Source organism: Heterocephalus glaber, unplaced genomic scaffold (genome assembly GCF_053883595.1).
Source record: "Heterocephalus glaber isolate CG9 unplaced genomic scaffold, H.glaber_assembly_v1.0 deba00000678, whole genome shotgun sequence".
In the NCBI taxonomy this organism is placed as follows: domain Eukaryota; kingdom Metazoa; phylum Chordata; class Mammalia; order Rodentia; family Bathyergidae; genus Heterocephalus; species Heterocephalus glaber.
Window position 1 is genome coordinate 1,984,960 of NW_028258157.1, and position 17,580 is coordinate 2,002,539.

The following is a 17,580-nucleotide window of genomic DNA, read 5'->3' on the forward strand; positions in this document are numbered from 1 at the left end:
GGCCAGCCACATATGGCCGCCTACATGCATTCAGAGGCTCAGCCCTCCTGAGATTCTGATTTTTACAAGAGCAGCTGGAAATCTGGACGTTTATGTGAAGCATACCGAGGCCTTTAAACACTTTATTAGGCAGTCCTCTCCAGTGCCCCAGCATAGCATGCCTTCAGACGCAGCTGCCTCTCATGAGTTTCTTCTTTGAAGTATGTGAAATGTCATGCATCACGAGTCAGCAGCAAGTTTTCTACGCTTTGTAAAGCAAAGTAAAGTGGAGACATTTGTGCACAGGGGATTCCCGAGGGTTCAGGTGACTCTGTCTCCAGTGTCTGCTGCAGAGCTGCCCTCTCGTGACGGGCGCGGCCAGGAGCATGGGGCTTGTAACACTGTGGCCTGAGAGTGACAGCTGAAGGCCTGCGAGTTGAGTGTCGTGCTGAAGAGGCTTAGAAAATTGTCCTCTTTCCCATCTTATAGCAAGGAGAGGAAAGCCCAGGTGAGCAGGGGCGGATGGAGCAGGAGAGGAGGCCTTGGAGCTGGAGGAGAAGCCATTGACATCTGAAGGTCTTTCTGCAAACAGGAAAGAGAATCAAACTACACAGAGCCCATTTGTACTCTAAGCAGATTGTATTTACTTTCTGTTGTAAAAAAGAAGAGAAACAGTTGTTTTTCATTTTTCCAGAAAATATGTGTGGGTTTTTATTACCAGGTTAGGGTGAAATCTCAAATTAGTGATTATAAATGCCGGCAAACAGACAATTTAGTTATACTCATAAATCACTTACTCTTCGAGTTTTGAACTATATATAATTCCATTTCACAAACAGCTTTCTGTCTTATACAAATAGATATTTTTCTAAAGGCTTTTGGAAGTATTACATTCCTTGTAAAGTTTTAGAAGGAACATTTAATTTTGATTAGTAATCTCAGCTAATGATGCTTGGAGTCATTTTCATACTCAAAGTTAGCATTACTTTAATAACATCAAAAAATCCAAGAAATATAAAACACAAAGAATAAAAAAACCCAATTATTAATATCTAATATGCTTTTAGTATTTATAACTAAGAAGTTTATCATTTTATTGAATTTATTATTTTTCTGAGAATTTATTGTAATCCAGGATTTCAGTGAAAATCAAGAAACCTTGAAAAAACTAAATGATTGAACATTACGTGCTTGTTTAAGTGAATTGTAGATGTAAATCAGGAATACTGCATTTTCAGGTCCACTTGAGAGAGGTTGGGTATGATTAGGTTAAAAGGCAGTTTATTTGTCTTATAAAACTAGCAGAATTGTTTTGCATTCCACAATTTTATGTTATATGAAATGTATATATAAAGGTGATGGGTTAAGCCACATATCAAAACATAAAATTGATATGAAAACAATAGGCAATTTTTTGTTCTACTCATTTTTTCATAAGCTAATACTGCTTAATTGTACAGTTAAATACAAACATTGAAAATTCAAGAAATTTTCATGTTTTAAACCTCAATAGCCACAATGACAGCACTGTGATTTGATTTAAGTTATCTTGAAAAATAACCATCACGAAATTATAAAATGTGTACCATAGAGGTGATGCGTGTTGGCTGTATACACATAAATATAAGTGAAACCAACTTCTGAGAAAAATGAAACAGAATTTGGTTTTAGGCAAGAAAAGCATTCTCCAATCTTATTTGCCATGTGGTGTGTATGTATTGCTTTCCTTATTGGAATATTTGTTTTCCTTGGGATTCGGATCCAGCCCGGGTTCTGTGTCAGAGTTTGATGTGTGTTTACAGACAGAAGTGGAACACAGGGGGAAAATCATTTGCTTATTCTGAAGATATTCTCAAAACAGAGCCAACAATTTAAAAACTTAGTATGGCAACTGTTGAAAGTTGTTTGAAAGTTAGTAATCATGAATTCTAAAAAATCCCCTAAATTTATTCAATAAAAATGGCAAAAACATTTTCTCCAGTCACTTCTTTGATGTAATGTATTCTTCATTTAAATTTGGTATTTATTTAAAAAGAGTATGCCTAGAGATTTCAGAAGTTTTAGTTCGTATGATTTATAGTCACACATGAAGTATGAAAGTCTCTTAAAAAGATATTGAAAGTATATGATCTATGTTAAAATCATATTTCTAAAAGCATGGAGTCAATTTTTGTGAATAAAATTAACTTTCAAACAATAAAAGTTTGGTTTCACATAGAGCTCAATATGATAATTTTCAAAGCAATTCTCAGAAGTTGTCAAGCTCAGTAATTCATGGAGCTCATCACGATACGGGTGGCGTAGTCCTTCGTATTAGGTAGGTAGTAGCTCGTGCTCCTGGGAGTTTGGTCCTGTTTTCTAGCACCTCTCCACGACCCACGTGTGATGAATCTCAGTCATTAGTCACTCTTCTTAGCTGTCTGTGGGTCCTGCGAGCCTCCCGAATCCTCGCTCCTCTCCACTACGTGCTGCTCTTTCTCCTCGGAACCTGTGGGAGCCGGGGTGCATGTGGGAAAGCAGCCCCACCACCCTCCTAATATCTGTGCTGCACCATTAAGAGTCCCACTGAGAACACCTGAGGTCTCTGGTGAGTACTGGCCTAGCTGTCGAATTCTGAGATGTGTCAGTGAAAGGAAATGTTTAAAATATCTGATTTATTCCCTTATCAAAATAACATTTGAATCAGCTTCTGTTACCCTGGGCTAAAATCATTTGAGATTTTTGGGAGAAATCTATACATATTAATTTAAAAATTTGCATTTTCTCTTTAATTTCTAATCCACTCTTCTATATAAATTACAAATACACCAAGATTCAAATTTTACTACTGTGTAGAAATAGAGTGCATGTGTGTGTGCAAAGACCAAGAACATGTACATGACTGTAAGGAATGTTTACCACAATCTAATAGGATATTTAAAGGCTACCATTTACACAATCTAAGTTTCCCATGTTTTTCAGATTGTAGTGTTAAAATAAAGATCTTTTAAGAATACCGTGACAGTTTCTACAGTCTCAATGAAAGTTGAGATTTGTCCTCAAGAAGTTTGTTTAAAATCATCCAAATTGAGAAAAAAAAATCCCACTTATTTTCTGAAGAATAATCCAAATTCACATGTTTTTGAGTAGGTTGAAAAGTGATTTAATTAATAGGGACAACAAAGTTTTTGTTGTTCTTTTTCATGCTGTTGTTTGTGTCAATGGTTTTCAAAGGTGTATGTTTGATATCTTATGTAAGTGATTACTGGTAGACCACAAAGCCCTGTAACTATCCTCCTCTGTTTCCTATAATAGTATTTTCTTTTAACATGTTCATTTTAAATATTCTATGAGGTAGAGATTACATTCCTTTTCTATTGTTAATGAATATTCAATTATTATAGCAGCATTTACTGAAAAAAAAACTCTTCCTCATTACTGGAGCGGTGTTTGGTCTTAAAACAAGTACTCAACCTTGAACAAATAAGTATTCAGCTGTCTTAGTTACTGCCGCTTTAATAATATGTATTGAAATCTGGCTAAGTCCTATGAACATACTTTTCTTTGTAAGTTTGCATTTCTTGATCTAGGTTATTTGTATCCCATGTGGTTTTATAGAAAGTTGTTTGATTATCACCAGAAGACTACTTACTGGAATTCGTAATTAAAGCTATAGATTAATTTGGGGGAATGATAATGATTTTTTGAATTCATGAGGACAAAATTAATCTGTGTCTCTTTAAAAATATCTCTGAAACAATCTCATGTATTTCTCTAGATAACATTGAACACATTTTTGATGGTTTTGTAAACAATATTTTTAGAAAATGTCTAGTTGTTTGCCAACCACTCAGTATTCCTTCTAAAAACCACTTACTACTATTTTTGTAGGTCATTTTGAATTTTCTACATATATTTATGTCATCTATAAAAATGATTTTACTTCTTTCCTTTCATTCTTTACAGGCTTTGTTAGTTTTTCTTTTATTGCATTGGCCAGACCATCATTAAAAAATTGAAAACAGGTGATGAGAACAGATATCCTTGTCTTTTTTAACTTAAAGAGAAAGCACTGAATATTTTACTATTGGTTATCAAGTTAGCTAGAGATTTTCTGGTAGATACCCTTTAGGAGATTAAAGAAGGTCTCCTCTAAGCCTACTTTTTAATAATGTTTAGTATATATAGTAGTTGAATTTTACTCAGTGCTTTTTTTGCTTCTGGAGATGATCATATATTTTTCATCCCTATTGTTAATGTGATAAATTATACTAATCGCCTTTAGATTGACACTTAATTTCAAATTTATGAAATAACTAGGATACTGTGACATATATGAATGTGTCTATATGAAGTATATATACACACATGTATACACACACATATATAACATGTAATGATTTTCAATTTTTGCAAAGCTCCGACCACAGCCTGTTATGATGATTATTATGCTCCTGGCAACAATGAATAGAAAACTATTTCCTCCCTTTCTATTTTTAGCATAGTTTGCATAAAAATTTTATCACTCATTCATTGTGTATTTAGGAAAGTTTATCAGTAACAGTCTTCCTTTGCAGGAAGTTAAAAATAATGATTTTGGCTGGGGATTTAGCTCAGTGGTTCTGGCACCTGCTGCACAAGTGCAAGGTCCCAAGTTCAATCCCCGGTACTAAACAATTAATGATTTTAATGCCTTTTAAGTTATTTCACAGATCCTAACTTTCACATTCTACCCTCAAGCCTAACTAGAGTTTGGTGCCAGAGAACAGAGAGAATGCTGATGAGTGACACACAGGGTTTGGGACACTCACCAGGAAAGGTGGAGGGATCCACTTCCTACAGATCAAGTTGCTGACGACAGGAAACACGGAAGGGGGATGTGCAACACAAATGTCCCATTTATAATAAACATGGATTTTACTTACAGTTTAAAATATTTTTTGCTAAGAAACAGCAAATGTTAGGAAATTTCAATGTATTTTAGAAGTATTAGAACATTGCTGGTTAATTGTGTCTGATTATTTTTATATCTAAATATAATTATCTAAATCCCCTTGTGCTAAAACTAATACTTGTCTATATGCCCTCCCCTTAAACTACCCTGATACACACACCCAGCCTATATGTTTCACAGACAAGAGTGAAACGTTTGCATTTGATCTTAATTATTTCTCCAGATTGGCTCATCTATCTGAAGATTAAGGATTTCCCTTTTGAACTGATTTCAATAATTTGTTTGGTAAAATAGATACCTACCATAAGTTTGCTTAATTCTTCCCTGAAAATAATCATGCCTTTCTAATTTAAACTGGCATGAGAGAGAAAGAAAAGTAGATTTATTCTTTATTATTTCAGTTCAGAATTTTACCAGCGTTATGCATGAAATATTTCCATACATCACTGCACAAAATGTTATGTTCATATTAAATTACTTGGCTTCTTGTAGATGGTGGTATTTTATTAACTATCATTTTCCTAAAACAAAGAAAGAAAGTAAAAGACAGAAGCTGGAGTAATTATCTCCCTTGGTATCACTAATATATATCCATTAGTCCTTATGAATAAATTACATTTAATTAGACTTGATAAAAATGATTATAAACTTCAAAGGAAACTAATTTTGATGCTTTGCATATTGCCAGATATAGAAAACAAGTTTCAGATTGTTCTTGTTATTTATTAAAGAAAGTTTCATTAAGTACTTACTATATATATATGGTACTGAATCAAGTTGTTTATGAAGAGTTGGAAAATGTCTTAATTTCTCTCATGCTAAAGGAATACTAGGTGCTTAACTTACACAATATTATTTATAATTCTATGAAGAATGTTAAGTTACATACTTCTCAGATTAACATATTAAAAATTTGTTAGGAGGATAATTTGTTAAATATTTTTGTTTGATAGGATTTTTAACAAAATTGAGCCTAATTGCTTCATTAAGTACTTGATGAAATGATTATATATATATTTTATTTAGCAGTGTTCACTGGATAATATATTTCACAATGTATTAATAGAGATTGTTCATCTCAATTTAGTAAATAACATTTTACATTTTTATGAACACTCTTAACCTAATTTTGACTATAACATAATAGTTAGCAAATGTTATCAAGTTATTATCAAGCTTTTAAAACTTTACTTCAATGTTTAATATGTTTTTATACTTCAGGGCCAATATTCTTCCACCAAAGTATAAGCTACTTCTGTATTTGGCATATAAATGTTAATTGAATAAGTAAAAAATAATGAAAAGTAAAAGAAAAAGCATCAAAATAGCCTGGTATAGAGCCACATGCCTGTAATCACAGCTTTCAGAGTGGCTTGAGCAAGAGGATTGAAGGTTTGAACCCAGCCAAGGCAACTTAGCAAGGTTCGGTCACAATAATACAAACAATAATACTAATACTAATGCTATTATTAATACTAATACTAAAGCTAGGAGTGCAGCTCAGGTGGGATGTCTTGGATTCAATTTTCCGTAGAAGGAAACATCATTATTTGTAACAGAGAGTATAATAAGTTAAAGCCATCAATCTAAAAATCTATTCAATTTTGAAAACAAAGACACAAAGCAGGACCAATTTTTTTTCCATTAAGTTTATTGGTACATTTTAGGTATAAAATACAGTTACAAATAATGGTATAAAATTCATCATTGGGATCTTGTACCATTATATGAGTATCTTGGTTCTTATTTTTTTTCCCTTCCCCTGCCCTCCCTTCACCCCCTCCACCCTTCCCTATTTGCAAAGACTTTGTTTCCATTTTTTTCTTTTCTCATATTTTATTTCCCTTCTTTCCTTTCCCCTGCCCTTTCCATTACCCCTTCTCCTTTAGACCTTTTCTTCCTATTACACAATATCAATTACACATTTTTAAAATTACAATATCAAGATCTAGAAGACATTACCATAGATTTTACAGAATTTAAGGCTTTTTTTTTTTTTAAATGTATAGGATTTTTTTTTTTTTTTTTTTTGGTACCGGGGATCGAACACGGGACCTTGTGCTTGTAAGGCAGGCAGTGGAAACACTGAGCTAAATCCCCAGCCTGATTTTACAGAATTTAAAAAGATATAGAAAGCATATTACAAAAATATTTTTTTGAAATAAATTTGACAACTTCTATGAAGTACCTTGGAAGACAAATTAATGAAACTAACTCTGGAGGAAATATAAAATTTGAATAGCACCTATTAAAGAAAGTATATTCCTACCTTGAAAACCTACCTATATGGCAACAGCAGGCTCATATACATTTTAACTGATAAATTATATCAAACATTTAAAGCAGAAAAAAGAAGGAACACTTCTCCCCTCATTTTAGGAACTCAACATTGGGCTAATCCAAAAACTGGATAAAGACAATAGAAGAAAAAAGTATGAAACTAGATAGAAATTTGTTTAACAAGATAAACTATTAGAAGTTAGATCTGGCAGGATGTAGAAAGTGGTTTTCTCATAGGGATGGCAGCATTGGAAGATCCATCCCTATAAGTCATCATTTTAACAGAGGAAAGAAAAAAGCCATATGATCCTGTCAGTAGTTGGAGAAAAAGTACTGGACTAAATTCCACAGCTGTTCATGGTAAAAGCTATCAGGAGCCTAGAAGTAGAAGAGAAACTTCTCAATAGATTAAAGACATGTACTCCATACTTCCAGCAAGAACACCTTATATGAATGGAGAAGATACAATGCTTTCTCCTTAAGGTGGGGGAACAAGGGCAGATATGCCTACTCTTCATCTGTCCATTAAACTTTGAAACATAGGCCCAAACCAAAATAGTCTGGCAATAAAATGACACAATTAAGATAGGATTGGCAAGGTAGAAGTAAAATCTTTATATGTAGATGAAATGATCATCTACAGAGAAAATACTAAGAAATCTCTAGGAGCCCCTAGAACTTGCATCTGAATTTAGTAGGATTAGAAAACCCAAGGTTTATATAAAAATTTAGGTCTATGTATACTTGCTATGAATGAGGAACTGGATATTGAAATTTAAAAGTTATGTAGGATTACAAAGCACCTAGAAAAGTAAAAAAAAAACAGTGTTGGAAGACGTTTAGTACCTAATTTTAAGACTTCTTCTAAAGCTACAGTAATCAAGACAGTGTTGATGTAAGGAAAGACATACAGATCATTAGAATAAAACAGAGAATCTAGAAATAGAACCACACATATATGGTCCACCAAGTTTTAAAAGATTATTTAACACTAACATTTTACAGAACATAAACTCAATTCAAGAGCCAAGGAAGAGAGAGTGTTTTCAGCAAATGGCACTAGAACACCTGGTATCCATATATAAAAAATTAACCTCAACCCTTTATTTCTGAACATAAAAATAACTTGAAAGGATCTATGAACCTAAATATGAAAGACTAAAACTATAAAAGTTTAAGAAGAAATTTTAAGGGAAAATGTTTATGAATTTAGGATAGGCAAGAATTTCCTAGGATATAAAAAACATGATGTATAAAAAAAAAAACCTGGTAAATGAGATGCCATCAAAATTTAGAACTTTAAATGACATCGTTAAGAAAACGAAAAGTAGTCCTTAAACAGACCATATTTATAATGCATATAACCTATGACCAGAATATATGAAGAACTCTTACAGCTCATTAATAAACAACCCAATTAAAAAGTAGACACAAGAAGATGATAAATAGCCAGTACAGCACAAGGAAAGGTGTGCAACACTAGAATCAGGAAAATACTAATCAGTACAATAACAAGATGGAATTATATACTCATTAGGGAGATGAAGTTAAAAGTTTTAAAAGAACAAATGTCAGCTTAGGTGTGAACCAGTTAGAACTTTCTAATACTGCTAATGTGAATGTAGAATGACACAACCATTTTGGAAAACAATATAGAAATTTTTTGTATTACTGTTAAGAACCAACAGTCCTGTTCTTAAGTTTTTACTTGAGAGGAATGAAGACACATGCTCACAATAGTTTTGTACATACAAGGTGACTATCCCTTATCTGAAATTCTTGGGACCAGATTGTTTCAGATTTTCATTTGAAATCCACTTGATCTGCAAAGAGAATAACTACTCCTGCTTTTTTGGGGGGGTGGGGGAGGGTCCTATCACATGGAGTATTGTTTTCCAAAGATTTTAACTTTCAGACTATGAATTTCTTTTTGAATTAAATGTTTCTTGTATGCAGCATACTGTTGGATCTTGCTTCTTGACCCCTTCTGGCAGTCTATTTCTTTTGATTGGTGAATTGAGACCATTAACATTGATGGTTATTACTGATACATATTGACTTATCATTGTCATGACCTTTTCTTTTTTTGTATTTTCCCCCTTTGCATTTAATTTTTTGTCGTCCCAAATGGATTCATTCTGCTGGGCTTCCTGGGGTTGTGACCCTCATTGTTTTTTCCTAGGATATTGTCTACAATTTTTTGGAGTGCTGGTTTGGTACTCGTGAAGTTCCTAAGGTGCTCTTTGTCATGAAAGTATCTTATTTCTCCATCAATTTTGAAAGATAATTTTGCAGGGTACATCAATCTGGGTTGGAGGCTGTTTTCTTTTAGGGCTTGAAATACATCACTCCAAACTCTTCTTGTCTTAAGGGTTTGCACTGAGAAGTCTACTGTGATTCTGATGGGCTTTCCTTTGTATGTGATTTGTTTCTTTTCTCTAACTGCTTATAGAATTTTATTCTTCTGTTGGGTTTCTGGAATATTAACTATTATATGCCTGTGTGTAGATTTTTTTGATCACAGCTATTTGGAGTCCTATATGCCTCACTTTTATGTATGTCAAGTTCTTTTCCCCTGCTTGAGAAATTTTCTGTCATCACTTCTGTGAACAGTTTTTTTTATGTCATCTGCACTCTCTCCTGTTTCTTCATTGACTCTAATTAGTCTTATGTTATTCTTCTTTTCATCACCTAGCATCTGCTAGATTAATTTCTCGTGGTCCCTTACAATTTTAAAGCAATTTTTCTTTTCCTGGTCACTAATTGCAATCTTATCTTCTATATTTGAAATTATGTCCTCAGAATTGGCTCTGCATAGGCCTTCAGTGGAGATTTTAATCTCCTGGAAATCTGTTTGCATGTGTTTTATAGATTCCATTTGTTTTGTATGTTGGGATTCCATCATGTTCCTCAGCTCCTCTATTTTTTTATCTGTGTCCTCTCTAGATTTATTAATCATGTCTTGAACTATGGGCACAATCTCTGTTGTTATCTGAGAAATTATTTCTGATTTCATTTTTCCCAGATCCTCTTTTGTTGCCAGTTCAGAGAGTCTAGGTGGTTGAGTAGCAGATTGTTCCATCTTGTTTCCCTGTGGGGTTGCTTCAGGTGATGTGGAAGTCTGGTTTTGAAACTTGTTTACATGTCTTCTCATTTCAACAGGGTGGGGCGATGCTTCTGGTGCCCACATGGCTCACCTCCTCTGTGCTCGTGGGGGGCCAGGACCTATTTTGAATTAACAAAATCGCCTGCATGCTTTATATATAACTTGTATGACCTTTCCTTATTGGAACACTGAAAACCTCTCAACTAGCTCATCTCTTCCTGTCTGGTTATTCTTTTGACCAGAAGCCCAGGCCAGGTTGTGACTTCGTTCAGTCTTTAGGTCCTGTGCTGTGAGCTCTGGTTCAGGGAACATCTCCCCCAGGTGGCAGAAGAGGGAGCCATTTCTCCCTCAGTTTGTCCATTCACAAGAACATAATTTTACGTGGAGCAAGACTTTATTTCTCAACCTTTCTTCCTTAAAAATAAGCCAGCTTCAATCATCACCTATAGAAAATAGAGATTGATACACCATTATTTGTTCTAATCAAGGAAATTTTAATTGCAAGCAACCATGACTCATGTAAGCAAATACTAACTAGAGTTTTCAGTTTAAGAAATCCAGTTTTAGAGACTGAGAAACAGAATGAGTGGAAAATGGTCTCACAGACTGGAGAGCTGCCAGGATTGCATTTCATCTCTCCCAGTGTACACATCTCTCATTTCTGCCCCTCCCTCTCTTCCTGTTTCTGTCAGCAGAGTGGCTCTCTCTGCTTCTTTGTCACCCTTTGATAGCTCCAGGTTTTGACACCATGGCCTGGCACCCATTATCGTGGGCTACTTCCTGTGTTCTTCAAATTGTTGCCAGAAATCTCCCTAGTGCTGTTCAGATAGTGGATCTCTGCTCCTGCTGTAGGCTATGTCTATTGGAGTGAACAGCAATGTCCAGGGATTGGAACCCCAGACCCAGACTCCAGGACAGTGAGTGCCCACACCAGGTGGGGTGAGGCCAGAACTGGCTGGGCTGAGCCTGCAAACCCCGTTGGGCTATGGCTGCAGTGATTCACACAGAGTGCTGCCCTTGTTCACTGCTTGCTGCAGTGAGCCTGTTCCCTGCTTTGTCTGTTTTTCTTTCATTGCTCTCTGTTCAGTAGCTTTCCAAGATAAGCAAATTTAACAGACTTATATGACTTTGAAATTACTATTTTTGTTTCTAGTGTCTGAGTAGACTGCTTCTTTTTTGCTCATACTTCTCCATTTTTAATTACCTGCAACCCGCATAATATTGACACAACAATGTAAGAGTGTAAAAACACATTTTGGGTGTGATCTGTTTGAGTTTAGTCCACAGCTTATCTATGCTCCCTTCAGCCTGGTGTGGACAATGACACTGCACACTGAGCCCTGTTGCTCAATGTCCCAAGGCTGGCTCTGCAGGGAGACCGTGGCCTTTCCTCCTCACTGTGCGTACTGGACTAATGATTTTTGATGAAATGCTCCACATATCCCGTGTAGTGCTCATCGTCTGGAGGAGCAGCTGCTTAATAAGTGTGAAATATTAGTACTATTAATACCTCTATAGTATCACTACCATTACCACTATTCCTACTGTTGCTCCTAATCAAGAGTCTTTGAAGCTTATTAGTTCCCTTGAGTTTGGTAACCCACTAAACTTATTCAGAAATATTCTTGGGGATTTTCTGAGGATAATATTTAAATATTTATCTTGAACCTCATAAAGAACATTCTGTCAAGTTTATTGAACATTGGGGTAATTCTCTTCAACTGAGACTCATCTAGAGAGCTTAGCTCTGTCCCACATACTTTCACTAAATTTACTGTGTTCACCCTCTAGGACCTTCCTTTCTCATGCTCCATTCTAATCTCCCTAATGGTAGTTTACAACACCATTAGGTTATTTTAAGGTAGGGAGTTAAATTATTTAGCTATTAATTTTAATGGCTTTTTAAAATGTAAATTTTTTCAATTATCTTATATATGAAAAAATGAAAATATAATCAAATAATATTTTGCATACCATTTGAATGAAAACTCTATGCTTTTCCTAGTTAAATGTTTTACTGTTGTTGAGGAAATGAAAGTTCCCAAGATGAATTTTGCTGTCACAGTGTCTACATTTCTGAAGGTACCTGCCACATTACTGAGGAAAGTAGACATGACAGAGGATACCGGATGATGTTTCCAAGGCCAGCATCTCCGCTTACAGACTCCTAGTTGTCTAGCTCAGAAGAACAGTTTCCATGAGTAAAATATGACTCAAATATGCACATAAATTATAAAGGCAGAACACCCTTTTCTGTGGAGATAACTCATGTTGTGGCAACCCTTGGCTTGCTGCAAGTCTTGGTGCTATGTAAATATTTATATCATATGTGCAAATCAAGAGGGAGGCCTTTTTCAGATTAGGGTTAAATTTGAGAATACATGGCAGCTTGGTGTCTGGAAAAAGAGCCTTTCTGGGGCCTCCAACCTCGTTTCTGAGAATGGCAGTCTTCATGCTGCTAGCTGAATGTTTTCCAGAGAGGGCTTCTGCGGAAGGGCAGCTGGCTGGAAGCTGGCGAGACATTGACATTCTTTGGCTGGTCATCATTGGCAGGAGCAGGATTATTAAACAGACATATGGGAAACCTTATATTTACAGTCAAGGGCCATAATTCACCTGGAGATGGTAGAGAATAGATTTCTCTTTTGCTTTACAAAAACCTAGTGATATTTAACTCAGATAAATCTTGTGCTCCAGAAATTAAAATAAAGTTACATGTGTTATAAATATTTGAAACTGAAGGGAGGCATTCTTAACTCTAGCTAAATGATCATCCATTTTTAAAATTTCTTTTTGAAATTTATTTTGTCTAGCCTTATGGTCTTGTCACAGGACCGGGTCTTAGTGATACAGTAGCAATATAACTCCAAACATTTTAGATGTCAGTGTGACGGGTTTGTGATCCCACAACATTGAGGAATGAAGTTCCAAATGAAAAGATGAAGTTAGGAGAATTTTATTGGAAACAAGTAAGAAAGAATAGCTCCTGCATTTCCAGGAGGGGTTCTGCATGGGTGGCCCCCCAAGTCCCTTTGTCAGGGGTAATTTACACAGCAAAGTCACAATGTGGGCACAACATGGGTCAAACTACCATCAACTTAAAGGATTACAAGTATAGCTGCTTAGCTGATATTGCTCCAATAGGGTAGCAAGGCACGTAGCAAGGATATATAGCGATCATCATTGCCTTTAGCTTATCTCTAACATTTAATATAGAAAGAACAAAGGCATTTTTTGTAAGGGGTCAGGAAGGGATGGAAGGATAGGTCCAGATGTTCTGAGCAGCCATCTAGGCATCTGATGCCTGTCTGGACTTACTGGACTGGGTATTACTAATTACAGTATAACCTCGAGTTCCCGTTTATCTCTGAGGGGGGCCTGCAGGCCTGGCCATTGTGTCTCCACTTGAGGCCCGGGCTTCTTCAGATGGACCTCCAGCCACAGTTGGGATGTGTTCTCATCTTCTGCCCTGACTTCCTGGAGGGCCCACCTTTGTCTGACTGCCCATTAAAAATTAATTTCTGTCTCATTTAGCTGCCTATAATACTGGAAGATTCCCAAAGTAGAGATGGACACCTAAATGCACCCAACCCTTAGGATAAGTTCACTGACTCCAGTTCTGAAAGATGAATTTTCAGAACATGTCAGCAAGAGGCATATAGGGATTTATTTGGCAGAATTTTAAAAGTACACTCCAAGAAATAGCATGCAGGCTCTCAAGGGAGACGTGTGCATCGTGGGCTGGTTTGGGTGTGTTTGTGGGGGCTGTGGGGTGGAAATCTGCAGAACCTAAGTCTGTGGAAAGAGGGGATGGAAGGCTGTGGTCCTTTTCTGCAGAGGGCTCTGCAGAAGAAAGCCCTTTTCTGCAGAGGAAAGCCCCATTTTGCCAGTGTAAAAAAAATAACTCCTGGAGTCCATTTGAAAGTAAAAGGGATGGCCCAGGCTTATCATGTCCTGAGAAGGATTAAAAATATTAAATTGGTTTTAGGTCCTGAAGTTGCAGTTTTTGTTTATAAGTTATGATTTTCCTTTTCTCCTACCTGTCTTTGTTCCTTCTATCCTACCTCATGTTGACCAGGAGTAACAAGCATACAGGATGCTTTGTGGAGCTCGCTGAATCAAGTGTTTTGACCAAAAAACATGAAAACAAAAATGAAAAACTAGCACAAAAACCCAAATGGAGTGTGTTCTTGTTTTTTACATTTTTGCAATAAAAATGATGCTTTTCTTGTAATTGTGAGACTTAGAGATTAATTTGTTAATTGTCTGTTGTCTCTGGATCACCAGATAAATAATTTTGGGGCAGGAATTTATACTCATCTATGTAAAGCAGATGCTCGGAAGGACACAGAGGCAGGTGTGAGAACCATTTGAGAAGCCAGCTGAGACGGACGTGAACGTGCAGAGAGACCCATGACGTTGGAGTGTGAGTCCTTCTGAAATCTCATCTTGGGGCCAGGGGTGCACAGAATGCCAGGCTGGGGTGAGCTTTGAGTCACATCTCAGGGCCAGAGGTGATCAGATGCAAGAGATCTGGAAAAGTTTACACCAGTTGGAGAGAGCATTTCAAACGGACATAGAAACAAAGCTAGAATTCTGTTTTCTCTTGAGTAAATCTTGAACTTGTGTTAACTTTAAAGATTAACGGTATTAAGATCAAGAGAGCTATTAGTTTTAGGTTTCTATTGAAAAGAATTACACGACTTGCTTTGTGTTTAAAAACACTGTGATATACAGGTCTGAGTGTTCATCGAGTGGTGGTAGCACTAAGTCATGACGTGCTGCATCAGTGACCTTCAATCAAAGTCCTTCTTATATTTTTAAAAGCAGTTAGAAAACTTCCCCCAACTTCTACTCTCCTGTATTTTAAGAAAGCTAATTCCATGCCTTGCCCTCAGTCCCTCTTTCTCAGATAGCACATTAGATCTATCCCGGATTTCCTGTACCAGCTACTGAGGGGAAATCCTCTGCAGTACCTGTCCCCTGCCACATGCGGCCCGGATGTCAGGGGGTCCTCAGAAACAACAGCGAGACCAGTGACAGTCACAAAGCAAGCAACGATAAAACAGTGAGCTGGAACCACAGCAAGTAAAGACACTCTCAAATAAGGACTTAGCTCGGCCACGTCAGCAGTGAGGAATTTCTATCAAGACTGGGAAGGAAGTGACACCAAGACCTGAAAGAGAAAACTTGAGATCTACGAAGAAAATGATGACAAAGAAACAAGCCAATGTGCAAGCAAATTGTAGTATTTATTGTCTGTATAAGATAACAATACATGCTCTATTTTTTTTTTTTTTTTTTAGTACCGGAGATTGAACTCAGGTCCTTGAGCTTGGGCAGCAGGAGGTGAAACCACTGAGCTAAATCCCCTGCCCGTATACTCTAGCTTGTAGATTTAAGAAAGAAGCAAGTTTGTAAAAAATTTAGATAAGATTAAAAGTAATTTAAAAAATTTTGGCATTAATTTCAATAATGTCAGTTCAATATATATGTGATAAAATTTCAAAGTATTTCTTTTCAAAGGGAAAAGAGGAAAGAGAAAAAATAGTCATGCCAAAAGGTAAACTACAGACAGAGCTATAACAGAATGAAGAATGCAGAATACAGGCTGTGTAGATGGGTCACGGTGTGTCCGAGCTCGCACACAGAGGGGGACAGGAGACTTCTTCAGGCAGACCGTGGGGACCCTCCTGAGGTAGCAGCCGCCTGGAGGGCACGGCAATCTCAGGACAACTGCGCACAGGGCCGGGGGGAGGGAGGTGCTGGGCAGAGAAGCGCCCAAGAGGAAAACGTGAGAGGAAAGCAGTGACACGAGCGGGCTTCGCTGGAGAAGCTGGTTGCGGGGCCTGGGTTGCTGAAGTTCCCGAATGGGGTGCCATGGGTTTCGGGGTGCAGCGTTGGACGCGCCACGCAGAGCAAGTGGCTCTGCAGTGACAGACGGGGCGCAGCGCCCCGAGACGCTGAGTGTGAGTCCGCGTGCACAGGGCCCGGCGGCCGCTGTCTCGTCTCAGCTGGGTAATCAGCAGGCTGCGTGTTTTTCCCAAACTGGAAGAGGCAGCTCCGGAGCTGCGGCTCCTGCTCTCAGACTCTGATGATAAATAACCCTTTTAAATAATCAGTGCTTAATTCTATGTGGCCTCGTGGAATCAATGTAATCTAATCATTTCTTTTAATTTTAAAATTAAAAATTATGATACGGCTTACTGTTCCATAAACCTGCCTATCCCGAGATATTTCTTTAATACAGAGCCAGAGTAATGGCAAGGCCGCATTGTGTAAATTGAAGCTCTCGCACGCACCTGTGTCCCCGAGGGCTCGCTGTGTCTGCAGACCGAGTCACCGGCGGCCACCCCGGGGGAGCAGCTCCAGGCGGGGACCCGACCCCCAGCTCCTGGGCCTGTGCTCATCTACGAGGCTGCCTCCTGGGTGCTCCCGAGGCCGTGGACGGCCAGCGACGCTGGTGTTCGTGTCCACCTCGGGCCGCGTCCCTCTCACACCCGCGTTTCCCCACTGCACTGGAGCTTCTGGTTCTTCTCAGGTCCCTCAGTCTCTGTCAGGAGCTCAGTATGCCCTGTGTGCTCCGTACTCAGTGATGGCGCAGTTTACGCCTGCGTGCTCACGGTAGGAAGCGTGTTCCTTCGCAAATTGTGCGTCCGGACCCAGATGAGAGACTGTCTAGATGCAGTCAGTTTTCTTACACACAGGAGCAAGTGTGCCGCCCCAAGCACTGCTCCTGTTAAGTGTTCATGCTCTGGGCCGCTCTGCACCAGCCGTAGTCACCATGGAGCCGGGTAGTGGACAGTTGGGGAGACCCTGCACGCTGGGGCCTCACAGAAATACCCAACATGACCAGCCCAATGGGCCTCCTCCTACCCGAGCAGCTCCACCAGGGCCAGACCCACCCACGAAAGCCTGCTCAGCAGCCTTGCCAGTGTGACCCAGAAATGCTCTGTCTTTCATCTGCTGGAGTTTACTGTGTGATGTTCTACCCCAGAAGAATCTTGACACCTCAGAAAACGCATCATACTCTTAACCTGAAGCCTATGAACATCACATAAAATAATTAGTTTTATATCCAGGTGGGAAATATTTTTTAGAATCTCAAACAAGAGATCAGCATTATTGAAAATCTTGAAAAGATTGCTGTAGAGAGGACAAAGAGCATGTAGCCAGTTACCATTTTAACTAGCTTTAAAACTCTGTAAAGAAGTAATTAGGGTTTATCTCCCAGATGTATGCGTTGCACATATCTACTTACATAATACAGACTTGAAAACAA